Below are 18,276 nucleotides of genomic sequence, written 5' to 3'. Positions count from 1 at the left end.
GACAGGATGGCATCACTGACTTGATGGATTTGAGTCTGGGTGAACTCTGAGAGTTGGTGATGGACAGGGAGGCCTGGCGTGTTGTGATTCATGGGGTTGCAAAGAGTCAGACACGACTGAGTGACTGAACTGCACTGAATGGGGGAGATCATCGAAAAAGCAAGAGAGTTCCAGAAAAACATCTATTTCTGCTTTATTGACTATGCCAAAGCCTTTGACTGTGTGGATAACAATAAACTGTGGAAAATTCTGAAAGAGATGGGAATACCAGACCACCTGAGCTGCCTCTTGAGAAACCTATATGAAGGTCAGGAAGCAACAGTTAGAACTGGACATGGAACAACAGACTGATTCCAAATAGGAAAAGGAGTACGTCAAGGCTGTATATTGTCACCCTGCTTATTTAACTTATATGCAGAGTACATCATGAGAAACGCTGGGCTGGAAGAAGCACAAGCTGGAATCAAGATTGCCGGGAGAAATATCAATAATCTCAGATATGCAGATGACACCACCCTTATGGCAGAAAGTGAAGAGGAACTAAAAAGCCTCTTGATGAAAGTGAAAGAGGAGAGTGAAAAAGTTGGTTTAAAGCTCAACATTCAGAAAACGAAGATCATGGCATCTGGTCCCATCACTTCATGGGAAATAGATGGGGAAACAGTGGAAACAATGTCAGACTTTATTTTTGGGGGGCTCCAAAATCACTGCAGATGGTGATTTCAGTCATGAAATTAAAAGACGCTTTCTCCTTGGAAGGAAAGTTATGACCAACCTAGATAGCATATTGAAAAGCAGAGCCATTACTTTGCCAACAAAGGTCCGTCTAGTCAAGGCTATGGTTTTTCCTGTGGTCATGTATGGATGTGAGAGTTGAACTATAAAGAAAGCCGAGTGCCGAAGAATTGATGTTTTTGAACTGTGGTGTTGGAGAAGAGTCTTGAGGGTCCCTTGGACTGCAAGGAGATCCAACCAGTCCATTCTAAAAGAGATCAGTCCTGGGTGTTCTTTGGAAGGACTGATGCTAAAGCTCAAACTCAAGTACTTTGGCCACCTCATGCAAAGAGCTGAATCATTGGAAAAGACTCTGATGCTGGGAGGGATTGGGGGCAGGAGAAGAAGGGGACGACAGAGGATGAAATGGCTGGATGGCACCACCGACTCGATGTGAGTCTGAGTGAACTCTGGGCCTTGGTGATGGACAGGGAGGCCTGGCGTGCTGCAATTCATGGAGTCTCAAAGAGTCGGACATGACTGAGTGACTGAACTGAACTGAATGGGGGAGATTGACTACAGGGTATACAAGAATGCTCTGCACAATCTTTACAACCTTTCTGTATATATAAAACTATTTAAAAATTTAAGTGGTCTTTTGGAATGCTATATTAGGCTGCCAAATTCCAAGATCCAGAACTTCAGGAAGAGACCTCAGAAGGCCACTCATCTCTGAGAAGGCAGGATGTTTAACACATTATAGACATGTGATTTCACTCTGAAGTAGATCCTGTTATTAGAGATTTCTCCCCTAAACAAACTTATGTCCACAGGGTTTTATCTTTGGCAATATTATAGTAAACAATAGTGGAGGGGGTCTCTCACAGCCAATTTTCTACCCAGGGCTCTTTACACACACTCTTTCTTTTCTGTTAAATTTACATTTCTTTTGTCTTTGTGAAGTGAAAATCGCTTAGTCATGTCCAACTCTTTGCGAATCCATGGACTATACAGTCCATGGAATTCTTCAGGCCAGAACACTGGAGTGGGCAGCCTTTCCCTTCTCCAGGGGATCTTCCCAACCCAGGGATCAAACCCAGGTCTCCTGCATTGCAGGCAGATTCTTTACCAGCTGAGTCACAAGGGAAGCCCTTTTGTCTTTATATGCTCTCATTCTCCCCTGGTCAGGTTACAGAACACAGGGTAGTCAGAAGTCGCTGGCTTCTTTTGTGGTAGGGATCACAATGTATTGGCTATTCTGATCAATGTTCACTAAATAATACTTAAAAAAAAAATTGAAGTATAGTTGACTTACAATGTTCTATTAATTTCTGCTGTACAACAAAATGATTGAGGTATACATATACCTGCATTCTTGTTTATATTTTATTGCGATTTATCACAGGATATTGAATATAGTTCCCTATGCTATACAGTAGGACCATGTTTTTTTGTTTATCCATTCTATATACACGTTTCCATCTGCTAATCCTAAACTACCAACCCACGATCCCCCCACTCCCTTGGCAACCGCAAGGGAGTTCCCTATGTCTGAATGTACTTTTAAGAAATACTAACTCTTGATGTGACTTGAATAAGCAAACTGACACAAACTTAGATTTGCCATTAAAATCATACCAAAAGTTAGTTTGTAAGTATAACTTCAGCAAGCATCAAATGTTTTCATTATCATTAATATTTTAAGTAGGATGTTTTAGTTATCTTTGAGTTGATCCTCATGAACTGTAGCCTACCAGCTCCTCTGTCCATGGAATTTCCCAGGCAACAGTACTGGAGTAGGTTGCCATTTCCTTCCCCAGGGGATCTTCCCAAGCCGTGGATCTCCTGCATTGCAGGTGGATTCTTTATCAACTGAGCTACCAGGGAAGCCCTTTAAAAACATGACAAATATGTAGGAACAATATTATTCTATGGTCATTTCTATTTTACCTTGGAATATTTTTTTATAACGGTGCTTTTGTGGATTTCTATTGTTTGAAAATGTTTTCCAGTCATGACTAATGATGCTACACTGTGAAGCACTTACTCACACTAAGCTGGGAGCTAGTCCAGTTTTTCCATCACCACATTTCTGTTCAGATACTCTCCATGATGTGCCCAAATTTGGGTGCATTTAGGTCTCTCTGGATATGTAAGTAAATTGAACTGCTCTGTTCAACAATTCTTTTGAGGTGTCATGTTAGCATATCAAAAATAGAAGTGGACCGCCAGCTTTCCCAGTGCTTGTTACATTCCTGGCATTCACCAGGCTTTCAATAAATATTTGCTGAATAACTGAATGCTCAGATCAAATTAAGAGTCAACAGAGAGTGAGAGTTGTCAACAAAAGAAGCAATTAAATGAAGGTTGACATCAGCTGTCAGAGTTTTCAAAAGGCAAGCCAGTAAGCATGGCTGATGTGATAAACACAGGAAACAGAGGGGTGGGAGGAGGCAGTATAGACCTGTAATCAACAAATACTTGTTCACCACCTACTGGAGTGCAAGGAACCTCATGCGGTACAAACGAGAGCTGAATGCTGAGACTCTAGATGACAGGGAGAAGCAGAGGCGTGCATCGTTACCCTCAATTTTTGTTGACATAAAGGTTAAATTGTGCCTGTGATTTTCCCTGGGCTTGTAGCATTCATCTGGCATATGGTATGGAATATAGCTTCTTTTAATTAGCATTTGTTCATTTCATGAACATTTCAAAGGTTATCTTCTAGACATAAAGCACTGTGCCAAGTTCTGAGCATAGTACTGCTCTCCTGGAGGTTACAACCCCAAGTGGTGAGGATGGACATGAAATGAAGAGTTCCTTAAGTGATTATGTAATTGCAATGAGTACAATAAATAGGAAGTAGAAGTTGAACTGAGCACACATGCAAGAGAAACCTACCCTAATCTGGGCAGTCAGTGAAGGCCTTCCTAAGGGAGAGACACTGTGGTTGAGATCATAGGAGTGAATGGGAACTAGTTAGCTAAACCCGATGAGAAAGAACTTTCCAAAGGTATGCTGGCCCTTAGGCAGGAGGGAGCTTGGCATTTTTACGGGACAGAGAGAAAGGCCAACATGGAAGGAGATTAAAGATCAGGGGAGAGAGGGAAACACGCCCCCCAGCCTGCCATCAGCTCTGCTAACTCTGTCCATGCTGTCCTCTGACCAACAGGGATGTTTAATTGTGATGTAAGAAAACTCATTTGTTTTTCCTTAAGGATAGTTCTTTGGGGTTTTACAAATAAATCTTTTCCTGCCTTAGTTATTTTTCTATACAGTAAGTCCCCTACATAAGAACCTTCAAGCTATAAACTTTCAAAGAAATGAATGTAGGTTTGCCTGTCCGATTATGTAAGGCAAGAGTGAAACTGCAGCTTGCCCTCCATCTTCCATTACTGATGATCCTTCCGCTCTACCATGTCCCACCTCCTCTGCCTCCTCCAGTCAGTAATTCTTCTTGCCTATTCACTTGATGCCAGCCCCTGTATGCCAGTTGTACTCTATTACTGTACTTGTCAAAGAACTATACTGCAAGATTAAAAATGTTTTCTTTTTGTGTTTGTTTTTTATTTCACACATTTTACATGTGTGAAAAGTATTATGAACCTAGTATATAGCTGATTGTGTTAGTTGGGTAACTTTGTTGGACTTATGAATGTGTTCCCGGAACAGTATTCGTTCATATATAGGGGAATTATTGTATTCTACTCTACCCACATTCGGGTGTCATCTCTCATACTAAGTCCTCATTGCCTGTGGAATCCTCTTTGGTAAATAGTTGAGGTGGGAATTCAAATGGAAGCCTTAACACTGTCTACCAACAGATTATTTTCCCTTTTAATAGGCAGTACTATCTTTATCCCAAATATACATAAGTCTGTGCCAGAACCTTCTAGTTTATTTTATTGTCTGTCTCTCTGGACATCTATACTATATTCTTCTACTTCTATGGCTTATGGTACATCTAAATATCTGATAGATTTGTCTTCCCTTTTTACTCTTAGATGCCACTTAAATGATACTAGACTTTCTCCAGAAGTGGGAAGTCATCAAAGGATTTTAAGCAGGGGAGTGATGTGAGCCTATTTTCACCTGAACCTCTGGTCACTCTGGCTACCTTGTGAGGACTGATGTGAGAAACCAGGTGGCAAACTACTGTAGACATCCAGGTGGGAGAAGATGGCAGCTAGACCTGGAGTTGGGATAGGGAAGATTAGCAGAGAGGTTAAACATATATCTCAGAATTCATAAGTGTCTAGGCTTGGGAAGGAGGAAGGGGCACAGTCCAGAATGGCTCTTATGTTTCTGGGCAACTGGAGAGGTAGTAGGCCATTCACTGACCCAGAGACCAGTGTGCAAGAGCAAGAATACTTGAAGGGAGAGTTTGGTAGGTGGAAGGTTGAGGACTTAAGCATTTAGGTTGGGGCACAGTAAGTATGAATTTCTTCAGAATCTGGTAAATTGAGGTGCAAAGTTGCCATGTCTTTCAAGTCTACATTCTGTCTTTAAGTTGCACTGTACATCCACAATGAATACTAAAAGCTCCTTTAGAAAAATGTTCACAATTAAACTATCTCAACTGACAAAACTCACACAGAAATCTGTGCACTTTTGTGTTGATTCTTTCTGGCAGCTTAAATTTTGCTTTCTACTTTCTCTAGAAATCATCACTTGGGATCCTATGAGAGGGCAGACATATAATAATGCAATCTTTAACTTAAAGGTAACATCTCAAGTCAAATTTCTCATAGTTTGAAGGTTACAAAGAATTGAAAGAGACTTCTTAGGAAGATAAAAGGCAGCAGTTCTTCCAGTCTCATGTGGCGGTATGCGTGTGAGTGTGTCCAGAAGATGATGGAGGGGTGGGTTTCTAATGATATGTACAATAAACAAGTCAGCAAGAAACATATAATTATAAGTTAATTCGAATTTGCTTGTCAAGGTTCCTGAAATGTAGCTATCTCCATAAACTGAAGTTATTCAGCTGTGTCTGACTCTTTGTGACCCTATGGACTGTAGCCTCCCAGGCTCCTCCATCCATGGGATTTACCAGGCGAAAATACTGGAGTCAGTTGCCATTTCCTTCTCCAGGGGATCTTCCTGACCCGGGGATCAAACTCAGGTCTGCTGCGTGGCAGGCAGACTCTTTACCATCTGAGTCACCAGCTACCTCCATAGGAGAAAAGAAAATGCTGGTGATTTTCCTCTATGGGGGTAAGGTCAGATCTGAGGGTTAAATGGGATACCTTGGCTGAGAATGACTACTTGTACATTCCAATCAAAGAGTCCAAAGGGACATATTGTAACCTGGACTCAATTCTGAGAGGGTGCAGCTATTTCAGAGACTGTTTGGGCATACAGAAAAAAACAGATGTGTTATACCTGCTTGACTGGGGATACCAAGGTCAGTCTTGGTTACCCTTCTAGTTGCCCAACATAGTGCTAGAAACTGTAACAGCGGTGTAAGCGGCCACCTAGAGCTTGTGCTGTATTTGGAAAGATAACCTTAAAATTTAAGCAAGACTCCAAAACCAGTGTGACATCGGAGACAGACTGTGACGGGTCACTTGACGATGTCCAGTTCACTCTCCTGCACATCATCTCAGGCGACGGTTTCATCTTTACAGCAGATATTGTGATGCCAGCTTCAGTAAATAACTGAACTTTCTTTGGCATTTCCTAGTATTTTGCAGAAAACTTTTCCATAATATGTGAGTAGCCATTCTTCAAAATAAAATAAAAACCTGCACAAAAAGATTTTGTAGGGGTGGGAAAGTTCAGTAAATTCAATGTTACTTCTAACTTCTAGCTGCATAATACTTGTTAGTCTATTATCAGGTCTAAGAAGTCCCATGTCAACATAATTTGTTTAGCTTTGTGTACCCAGGAGTTCTAAAATCTACTTAATCCTATAACTTTATTTTTCTGAAACTACATGTTGACAGAAAACATGGGAGGCCCCATGTGGGGAGTGGTACATTACTGGTTGCTTTAAATGACTTACGTATTTCTGGCTGTATCTCTTTAAAAACCAACCAAAGGACTTTTTAGCAGAGAAGCTGACACATGACAGACTCTCAATAATGCCTACTGGACTGATTAATGTTTATAGTTCTAGTGAGCAGGTGTTATGGACATTTTATAGATAAGAAGACTGAGGTTAGGTGTGGAGCACAACTTGCCCAGACCTGCATGCTGGTAAATGACAGAGAGAGAGAACTTGGGACTCTAGACATAAGCACCTTCCCCCTATAAGTCCCTATTACTGTGGGACATGTAACCTGAACAGAAAGGGTAAGAGCTGTGATGAAGGGAAGAGTTTGGTTATCAGCTGGCATAGTTAGGGCAATCTTCACAGAGCGGGAGGGAGACAAGAACAGGGTTCTGAGAAAGCCAACAAACAGTGAAATCCCTCAGTACTGGGAGGCAGCACCATCTTTTCTCCATGAGGTCAAGCTGATTTCAGTATTATAGCATTAAAACTCAATAGGCATCAAGATAAAGATAAGCTTTACTCATGGAAGTCTGTTTTTCCTAATACAGAAAGCAACAGATAAAAACTCTTTCACTTCTGTTCTTTGCTACAGAAACTTCAGAGGCCAAATTCCCTGGCTTTAGCGCATATTTGCAAACAGGGCTCTTCTTGCAGTGGCCCATGAGCACCCGCAGGCCTCGGAGCACGAATCTGGCTGTGTGGTGGCCCCCGCACATTCCTCAGCTCAGTTTGCATGCTTTCCTCCCTCCATCAGTGAGGCCTTTAGCTCTGGATCTTGACCTTTCAGAGAATGGCGTGTGGCCTCCGAAGGAGGCAGAAAGCATCTCTGAGGAACAATCTGGATCAAGATGATACGAGCCTTGCAGACAGAAGCAAGTGCAAGTGGAGGCTGGCGTTGCTGACACGGACAGAGAGGCAGTTACTGCTTAGGCCCAGTTTATGGTGTGGGAGTGTTGCAATGTGATTTGTTTTGCAAGATACATACCCAGCCCAATGCTAAGGGACACAATAGAGACTGCCTCTTAACAAACCAGTACTAGTGATACAGAAACAATCTAACCAACCCCTAGCCCTGGGTCATGTGAGCCTTTCCTTGGGCTGTGCTGCTGTGGTTGTATTGGGCTTTGGAGCCATGCAGCCCTCGGCCGAGACCCAGCTTGGACATTCCTCAGTTAGGGGCCCTAGACCACACAGTCTGGGGTTTCTCACTTGGAAAATGGGGCTAATTATGTGTGAAGTGGACATGTTAACTGTAACTCCCTTACAGAACTGGAAGGATTAAATAAAATAGCACAGGTAAGGAACTTAGCATCATGTTTGTACCTTTAAATGTATGTATATATATATTTAAAAGAGTATTAGGTCACTGACGTTGACAGTTGAAAGCTCTGTCAGCCCCAATACACTGGCAGAGTTATGGGGACGTGAAACATTTCTGCTTGTCCACGGTGGTTAAGAGCCTAATTTTAGGCAGATAAGCTGAGCATAGAACATGGCTCTTCTAGACACTAGTGATATGAATGCATGCAGGCAGCTTAACTTTTTTTGTGTCTTAGTTGCCTCATTTATTAAATGGAAGGAGAACAGTACCCATCTGATAGGCTGCTGAAACTAGTAAGTCAACGCATGCAAGACCTACAGCACAGTGCCTGTTAAAGAGTAAGAACTCAGCATATAGTAACAATAACTGATATAAGAGGACAAGAAGAATGTCCTGCACAGCATTTGTGTCTAGGTAGAGTAGATGACTCTCTGGAGTGATCAAGGAGGCATGGAAGGCACCCTGACCACAAAAAGGGGTCCGAAGGACCCATGGTTGAGGCTCCTTACAAGTAAGCCTGCCTCACCAGCTGCCATGGAGAAGGAGGTGAGTGGAGGATGGAGATATGGTATGTAATTGTTGATTCAAAGTGAGTTGATTCAAAATGAACACAAATTCCATATAGGACCTTAGAACAGGTCTGCCTGGATAGGTATTTCATGAAGGGTAGGCAGAAAAGGAAAGGGAGTATTCAAACAAAATATTTCACACTTGAGGCATTGTTTGCATTTTGTATGCATCTAATTATCAGATTTACAGAAGGGTTAAGCAGTAATAATCCCCAGGTACATGGAACCTGACATAGAACCCAGGCTGCTAATCTAAAACAGTGCTGGGACTTAATGTTATGTTCTCTGGGTCCTTACAGCTCCTAAGAAGTGGCAGATAATATGTGACTTTAATTTTCTTATTCAAAAAATAAAAAAGAAATGAGCATACATTATTTCCACAACCATATAAAATTTTGAATATACAATATGTTAATTATCAGGAATATCATGAATATAAAATATAAAACATATTCATAAAATAACATGACATGTCGTTAAATATTTAAAGTTACAGGCAATATGTAAGTTTCTTAAGCATTTTTGTGTGTTCTTAATTTCTTTTTTGGCAAGACAAAAATTTTTAATTTCATGGGCAAGTCAAAAGGGAGAGAAGAGGAATGATTTTGTAGTTGTCATTAATCCTTGGGAAAGAAAGCTCAATTTTTGTAGAAAAAGCATATATGTCTCCACTCCCCTCACTTAGCTAAGTAATGTCTACATTGTATGAGCTCGTTGGAAAAGGGGAAATATCTAAACAGGAAATCAGCTAAAGTAAACTTTGATTAAATTGGTAAAAGTCTACAGCAGTTCAAAAGATATCTTCTTCATTCTGTAGAAAAGTAACAGTATCATGTGCTCAGGTACTTTGGCTTGTGGGTGCTAACTCAGTTTTCCACTATATGAACATGGCCAGAATAGATATGAGGTTCCAATTGAAATGGAGAGATCAGAGCATGCTTTGATACACTTCTGTGCTCCAAGCCTATAGCAATGTTACAGTAACATCAACAACAAAAGCAACAAGAAGAGGAAAACCAATAAGTCAGAGTTGGACTCAGAAAACATACAACTCATCACACCCATCAGAATGACAAACATCATCATCATTATCGTCAGAAAATAACAAATGTTGGCAAGGATGTGGAGAATCAGAACCTTCAAACATTGCTGGTGGCAATGAAAATTGGTACAGCCACTATGGAAAACCGTTCGTCAGCCTCTCAATAAGTTAAACATAGAATTACCATATCATCCAGCAATTCTACTCTGTGGTATAGACCCAAAAGAATGAAAACAAATATTAAAAAAAAAAATACACAAATGTTCATTGTAGTACTATTTACAATAACCAAAGGGTAAAAACAACCCAGATGCCCTGTAACAGATAAATGTTAAAAAAAAAAAAAGGTGTATGTTTATATAATGAAATATCTTTCAGCCATGAAAAATAATGGAATGCTGATACATGCCACAGCAAGGATGCACCCTGTAAACATACTCTGTAAAAGAAGCCAGACATAAAATGTCACATACTTTTTGATTCCATTTATATAAAACATCCAGAAGATGCACATCCAGAATAGGGACAGAAAGCTGATTAGTGGTTGTCAGGATGTGGGGGGAAAGGGTACCAGGGAGTGACTGCTTGACGGATACAGGATTTTTGTTTAGGGTAATAATAATAATAAAAAAAAAATTTGTGAACTAGATGGTGCTGATAGTTATATAACATTGTGAAGGTACTTAATGACACTGAATTGTATACTTTAAATTGATTCAAGAAGTAAATTTTGTTATGTGTATTTTCCCACAATTTTAAAAAAAAAGGACAACCATGTGCATGGTCTAGAAAAAGAACCACTAAGTGGAGTGTGGGCTACAGACAAGGGTCTGTTGACAGTTAGGTCTAGAAGTGGGCCATAATGACTGTGTACTTAGCTCAGGCAAAGAAGAGGGGGCTTCAAGAGTTCTCTGTGAACTACAGACTCTCCTGCTAGGAGGTTTTAAACAGCAGGATCCTGTGAAGGAAGAGAGTTGAAAAATCTGGCTTAAGTCTCAACATACAAAAAACTAAGATCATGGTATCTGGTCCCATCACTTGATGGCAAATAGAAGAGGAAAAAGTGGAAACAGTGACAGATTTTGTTTTCTTGGGCTCCAAAATCACTGCAGATGGTGACTGCAGCCACAAAATTAAAGGATGCTTGCTCCTTGGAAGAAAAGCTATGACAAACCTAGACAAACTAGTGTATTAAAAAGCAGGGACATCACTTTGCTGACAAAGGTCCATATAGTCAAAACTGTGGTTTTTCCAGTAGTCATATATGGATGTAGAATTGAACCATAAAGAAGGCTGAGAGCTGAAGAATTGATGCTTTCAAATTGTGGTCCTGGAGAAGACTCTTGAGAGTCCCTTGGACTGCCAGGAGATCAAACCAGTCAATCCTAAAGAAAACAACCCTGAATATTCATTGGAAGGACTGATGCTGAAGCTGAAGCTCTAATATGTTAGCCACCGGATGCAAAGAGCTGACTCACTGGAAAAGACCCTGATCCTGGGGAAGACTGAGAACAGAAGAGGTGGGCAGAAGAAGATGAGATAGTTGGATGGCATCACCGACTCAATGGACATGAGTTTGAGCACACTCTGGAAGATAGTGAAGGACAGGGAAGCCTGGTGTGATGTAGCTCATGGGGTCACAAATAGTCAGACACGATTTAGTGACTGAACAAAAACAAAGATCAAATGGGGCCATCCTGGGTACAAATCCTTTCTGTGTCCCCCATTTCTTGTTTGTAGGAGGCCTTCCTGAGTTCCAAAGGGCAGATTCAAACATTTGCTTCTCAAGGAGCAGCCTGGGGACAGAGTCCTGGTTCCTCAAGAAATGCACATAACAATACCTTTCTGTTCTTCCACAGGAACCAAGGCTTCACCCAGCTAGAGGATGGAAGGCTTCACCCAGCGAGAGGATGGAAGCTTTAGGCGGACCAGAAGATTCCTGGAACATTACCCTGTTACCTCACTACCAACCAATCAGAAGAAAAATCTGTACACAGTGGAAGATAAGGAAGACTACAATGCCCTGCCCAAATGATTCTACCTCTAAAAACTCTGATGTTCAAACAGAATCTTATGAATTGGTTTTTGGAGATGAGTCCATCTTCTCCCCAGGTTGCTGACCTGCTGAATAAAGCCACCTTTCTGTTCTCACCAACACTTGCCTCTTGAGTACTGTCTTCCAAGCAATAAGAAGCAAAGCTAAGTTCAGTAACAGTTTGTGTGCTGGGGATGGGGAAGAGGAGGAGTGTGTGCTAGGAAGCTTAGTAGATAGTTAAAATAGACCGATGTCTATACTATATGTAAGGGGAAGATACAATTACTTAGTAAGCATACATGCTATAAATTAAAATGGTCATTAAACAAATTGAAATACAGTCTCTGGTCCTCAAACCAGCAGAGGAGAAAGAGAGGGAAGAGGAAAAAAATGAATTCATCCACCAGAAGAAAAAATAAAATTAAAAAAAAAATAAATTAAAAAGAAGCCAAGAGAATAATAGAGAAGAAATACAAACCAAGATAGTACAAGTTTAAAAAAATCCATTATATATATAAAATATCAAAGTAAATGCTGTTTATGAAATATTTAAAATAAAACCACATGGAAAAGCTGAAAATAAAGATATGGTAGAAAGACAATGCTATGCAAATACTTACTAAGAGAACACTGGTGTATCAATGCTAGTATTAGACAAAAACTAGTATTTAAGGCAAAAGGTATTAATGTCTAAGCAGAAACTACATATGAAATAAAAACTCAAAAATCTATAAAATCATGACTAGACACTTAATCAATGCAGCTTTAAAACATTAATTGAAAGTTATCAGAAGCATGAAGCAAATTTGGCAAACCCTAGGATGAGATTTTTTAAAAAATCTACTAGAAAATTATAGACACTGCTGACCAAATAACATCTAAGATTTGAATGAATCATATTTGACTAGTTTGAACTAACAGACACGTAGACCCTGCACCCAACAAGTTGAGGATCTCCATAATTTTCAAAGACACTAAAGTGTTTACAAAAATTGACATGGTGCTAGTTCACAAAGGAATTTCAAATAACCAGTGTCATACAAAACACATTTTCTGACTGCAGTGCAATTAAATTATAAATCAAGTTAGACAGATAATTAAAAACCAACCTATCTTGGACATACAAAAATAGCTGTTGTAGTTCATATTGATTTCCCTGCTTCCACTCTTGCCCTCCTAAAGTCTATTATCCCCCAAACAGTCAGAGTAATCCTTTTTAAATTCAACACAGATTATGTCATTCCCATGAGAGGAAAAAAAATAAAATCCTCCAGTCGCTATCACAACTAGTCTTGTACTCAAATTCCTTACTACAAGACTCTGTGATCTGGTCTCTTTCTCTATCCAATCTTTATTCCCTCCCAGGCCCTTCCCACTATTGTGTGTCTACTCCACGGACACTAACTTCCTTTTCTTCAAATAAACCAAGTGTCTCCCCCTCCTGATACATTTGCATTTCCTGTGGCTTGCTTTCGGAATGACCTCCCCTAGATATCCACCTGGCTAATGGAGTAACCTCTTCATTCTCTGTTTATAAAGAGCAGAACGTTCTCTTTTTCTCCATTTACCTTGGCACAACACAACATGTATTATGTATATTATTTGATTGTGTGTGTGTGTGTGTTTGACCTGTCTCCTTCTACTACAAAAGATCACTGAGGGCAGGGACTTTGTTTTGTTCACCACTGTGTCTCCAATGGCTAAAACAGTGTCTTGTACAAGGTAGATATGAAAAATGGCTGTCATATGAATGAAAATCATATTGCCTTGTGTTCACTGGACTGATTGCCAGAGAAGTCTACATGGTTTAGATGGTATTATAAATACTTAAAAGAATGAAGAGCAGGAAGATGGCCTTGCTTTACCATGTATCAGTTCAGTTCAGTTCAGTTCAGTCACTCAGTTGTGTCCAACTCTTGGCGACCCCATGGACCGCAGCATGCCAGGCCTCCCTGTCCATCACCAACTCTTGGAGTTTACTCAAACTCATGTCCATTGAGTTGGTGATGCCATCCAACCATCTCATCCTCTGTCATCCTCTTCTCCTCCTGCCTTCAATCTTTACCAGCATCAGGGTCTTTTCAAATGAGTTAGTTCTTCGCATCAGGTGGCCAAAGTATTGGAGTTTCAGCTTCAGCATCAGTCCTTCCAATGAATGTTTAGGACTGATTTCCTTTAGGATTGACTGGCTGGATCTCTGTGTCCAAGGGACTTTCAAGAGTCTTCTCCAACACCACAGTTCAAAATAATCAGAGAACATCTGGAATATTGCATTCAGTCTAGACTCTATACATTAACGGAGATAGGAAAAGGGAAACAACCAAGATGGTAAATACAGTATGGTCATAAAGACTGTAAACATTGGTGTATATACATAAAAATGGCTCCATAGTATTATATGACAATGCATGATGTATTATGTGATATGTTTAAAGTGTTTCTCATTAGCAATGCATAGTTCAATGAACTGAGAAATTGCAATAAATGTGGTGTATTAACAAATTTTCAAGCCTGCATAGTATCTATGATGTATTGGCTCAGATTATTCTTGTCTCTTTATTATGCAATAAGCCTACATTTTTAGCATGTCAGAAGGGTTCATATCTGGCACAAAGGCAATCCACTGCATGTGTCCACATGTCCAAACCACGTTTACAGATGATCAGTCAAGCAGACCCTCACCACTCTGGTGTAGAATGGTGGAGCCACTGAGCAAATTTCTAGCTAGTCATGTATGGGTATTAACTGATAATGCATGTGTTCAAATATGTCAGGCAGTCATTTATGTTTCCAGACTTTCTGGTCACCCTGTGTATTCTACAACACTTCAGTGATTCAGTGGGTGAAGGATAGTGACTGGGGGTAGAGATGGCTATGATAAGGGCTCTGAAACTAGACTACATGAGTTTCAATTCTATCCCTATTTCTTGGAAGCTCTATATCAACCTGGAAACATTACTTAATTCCTCTATTGCTCAGGGTCTGTATCCATAAAATAGAAATAAAAGTGACCCTATACTATAGGTTATTATGAAGATTAGATAATGTAAGAAAAGCAGTGAGAGCAGTGCCCACTGGAAATCCATTATTAGGCACTATTGTCAACATGGCTAATCACCATAATCATAATAACATTGTCATCATCCAGCACCTACCATTCACTGACCAAAATATCCAGGTTGCTTAGTTAAAATTTTCAGGAGAATATTGAATTTGTCATGTTCAGAGGTTTACACATTTCAATAAGCTTCATATCATGCTTTGGAAAAATTACTAATTCTTAGCTTATTTTGTTAATCATGACACTCAAGGCATGATGCAATACTAATGGCAGTGGATAGTTTTGTGTGTCAACTTCAAGTGTTTTTGGAAGAAATCAGTGTTTAAACCAGTGAACTTTGAGAAAGCATATTACCGTGTATAATGTGGGTGTGCCTCATCTAATTAGTTGAAGTCCTGTATAAAACAAAAGGCTGAACTCCCCAAGCAAGAGAGAATTCTATAGCAGATGACTTTTGGACTGAGCTGCACTTTTACCTCTAGCCTATCAGCCCACTTTGTGTATCTTGGACTTGCCAGCCTCCATAATCTCCTCAGCCAATTCCTTAACGTTATGCATGTATGTAAGAATGCATGTATGTTTGTGTCTATCCACCCATCCATCTATCCATCCACTCATACACACACACACCCCCACCCTGGTTTTATTTCTGTGGAGAATTGTGACTAATACAGGCAGTAAAAATAGTAGGGTAGCAAAAGTGGGTGAATACTACTACAGAACTTTTTCATTTTTCATATGAGAAAAGATGCAAAGAACTGAAGGAATCTAGCCAAGAGAAGGCTAGCTTAAACGTAAGAGCTATCTGCAAATAAACAAAGGGCTGTTATGGGAAAGAGAGACTGCATTTACTCTGGAAGGCTCTGAAGAATAGGACAATCTGTAGATGTAGACAGATGTCAAATTGATAAGAGAACGTTCTAACTGCCAAGCTGCTCCAAACAATGGAATGAGAGGAAGAGTCCTTGTTTCCCAAGGTTTGGGACCCAGTAGTATTCACGATGATTTTAGGGGTCACAGAGCACGGCATTACATATAAGAAAAATCACTGCCTGCCAACTCTCTTCTACCTTTTGGGATGTTAGAGACACTATCTCACTCTGAGCACACAATGAAATCAATACCTCTGTAGCACTTTCACATTTTCATTTTTACCAAAGGCAGAGTTGGCTTCAAGCTTACTACCCTGCTGTTTATAGATATTTTTTAAATCTGTCTTCTATCCATGGGAAATCACACTAGTTTTCACTTAGAATAATATTAATTTCTCTTTTAAAGCATCAAAGAAGCAAGGAGTATTGTAAAAGGAAAAGTAAAACTAGTAAAAAGGACATACTGCTATGCCAGGAGCGTGCGGATGACTACGCTGTGGGTGACACAGGATGGAGGGCATTTAAGCACAGGCTAGAGGACCACAGACCACCACACAGATTCAGCCTAGGTTGAGAATGGGGGCTGGGGCAGTTTTAGGGTAAGTTTTTTTATCCTGACATTTGATGATTCTATTGAATATTGCGTCCTGGCCCTTTAAAGCTGGTGTTATTTTACTCCAATAATAAAATTGAATGCCACCTAAAACAGGTAAAATAAGCCAAACAGCAGAAATACCTTCATTTTGGTAGATATCTATCAGTTTTTTGAAATTAAGTTTATGCACATTTTTGAAAAATACAGTCTGAATAGAACACCAACAAAATTAGGTTTTCACTTCTTTGATTCATGCAATTTGATCAGCAAGCACATGTAGGACCATAATGACGGATGGATCTATGATATGAGTTGAAAGAGAATAATCCAGTACTGGCAGGTTTTTTCTTTAATTATTGAAATTGAAATGACTTTCACTTATAATTAGTTTTATACATTCTTTGAAGAACTGTCAAATTGCATTTCCCCAAGGTTAATATTTGAACAAATGTATTACTTTACTGTGGAAAGTTAAATTTTCACAAAACCCAAATACAACCCCAAAAGCAAATTGTTGTGCAAACAAAATGATTAGCTTAATTTAAGACAAATGAAACATAATAAATGAGATGAAAATATACACTGAAAACCACTCCACATTTATGATTCTATGGAAGAAATGTCAACAGAGATTTCTGCTCTGTGAACTATGAGATTGTCCTGTTAATTTAGACAAATCAGTTTCTGAGTCTGAGCCTTTAGATCTCTTTTTTCTTTACAGTCTAGGTGCTCAGAAGGAATTTTCTACTTTTAAGCCTCTTCTTTATTATGAAATGATGTGATTTCTAAAATGCAAGCAGCTAATGTGCTCTTGAGAAACCTATAGGCAGGTCAGGAAGCAACAGTTAGAACTGGACATGGAACAACAGACTGATTCCGATTAGGAAAAGGAGTACGTCAAGGCTGTATATTGTCACCCTGCTTATTTAACTTATATGCAGAGTACATCATGAGAAACGCTGGGCTGGAAGAAGCACAAGCTGGAATCAAGATTGCCAGGAGAAATATCAATAACCTCAGATATGCAGATGACACCACCCTTATGGCAGAAAGTGAAGAGGAACTAAAAAGCCTCTTGATGAAAGTGAAAGAGGAGAGTGAAAAAGTTGGTTTAAAGTTCAACATTCAGAAAACTAAGATCATGGCATCTGGTCCCATCACTTCATAGTAAATAGATGGGGAAACAGTGGAAACAGTGTCAGACTTTATTTTTGGGGGGCTCCAAAATCACTGCAGATAGTGACTGCAGCCATGAAATTAAAAGACGCTTACTCCTTGGAAGGAAAGTTATGACCAACATAGATAGCATATTCAAAAGCAGAGACATTACTTTGCCAACAAAGGCCCATCTAGTCAAGGCTATGGTTTTTCCAGTGGTCATGTATGGATGTGAGAGTTGGACTGTGAAGAAAGCTGAGTGCTGAAGAATTGATGTTTTTGAACTGTGGTGTTGGAGAAGAGTCTTGAGAGTCCCTTGGACTGCGAGGAGATCCAACCAGTCTATTCTGAAGATCAGCCCTGGGATTTCTTCGGAAGGAATGATGCTAAAGCTGATACTCCAATACTTTGTCCACCTCATGCGAAGAGTTGACTCATTGGAAAGGACTCTGATGCTGGGAGGGATTCGGGGTAGGAGGAAAAGGGGACGACAGGATGAGATGGCTGGATGGTATCACCGACTTAATGGATGTGAGTTTGAGTGAACTCCGGGAGTTGGTGATGGACAGGGAGGCCTGGCGTGCTGCTATTCATGGGGTTGCAAAGAGTCAGACACGACTGAGCAACTGAACTGAACTGAATGTGCTATAAGATTCTCAAAATATGTTTTGATTTATCAACAGATGAATGGATAAACAGAATGTGGTATATACACATAATGGAATATTATTCAGCCTTAAAAAAGGAATTAAATTCTGACACATGCTACAACATGGATGCACTTTGAGACATTGTGTTAAATAAATTAAACCAGTCACAAAAATACATATACTGCATGATTCTACTTACATAAATTACCTACAAGAGTTAAATTCCATAGACACAGAAAGTTGAGTGGGGTGTGCCAGAGGTCA

At 39.9% G+C, this 18,276-nt stretch overlaps 1 protein-coding gene across 7 annotated transcripts in view; it reads right to left on the bottom strand.

The window, feature by feature from the left end:
- SGCD (sarcoglycan delta) overlaps positions 1 to 18,276 on the bottom strand; it is a 1,117,349-nt gene that overhangs the window by 181,252 nt on the left and 917,821 nt on the right. The window lies entirely within an intron of this gene.

Source organism: Bos taurus, chromosome 7 (assembly GCF_002263795.3).
Source record: "Bos taurus isolate L1 Dominette 01449 registration number 42190680 breed Hereford chromosome 7, ARS-UCD2.0, whole genome shotgun sequence".
Lineage (NCBI taxonomy): Eukaryota > Metazoa > Chordata > Mammalia > Artiodactyla > Bovidae > Bos > Bos taurus.
This window is presented reverse-complemented; position numbering and strand designations above follow the sequence as displayed.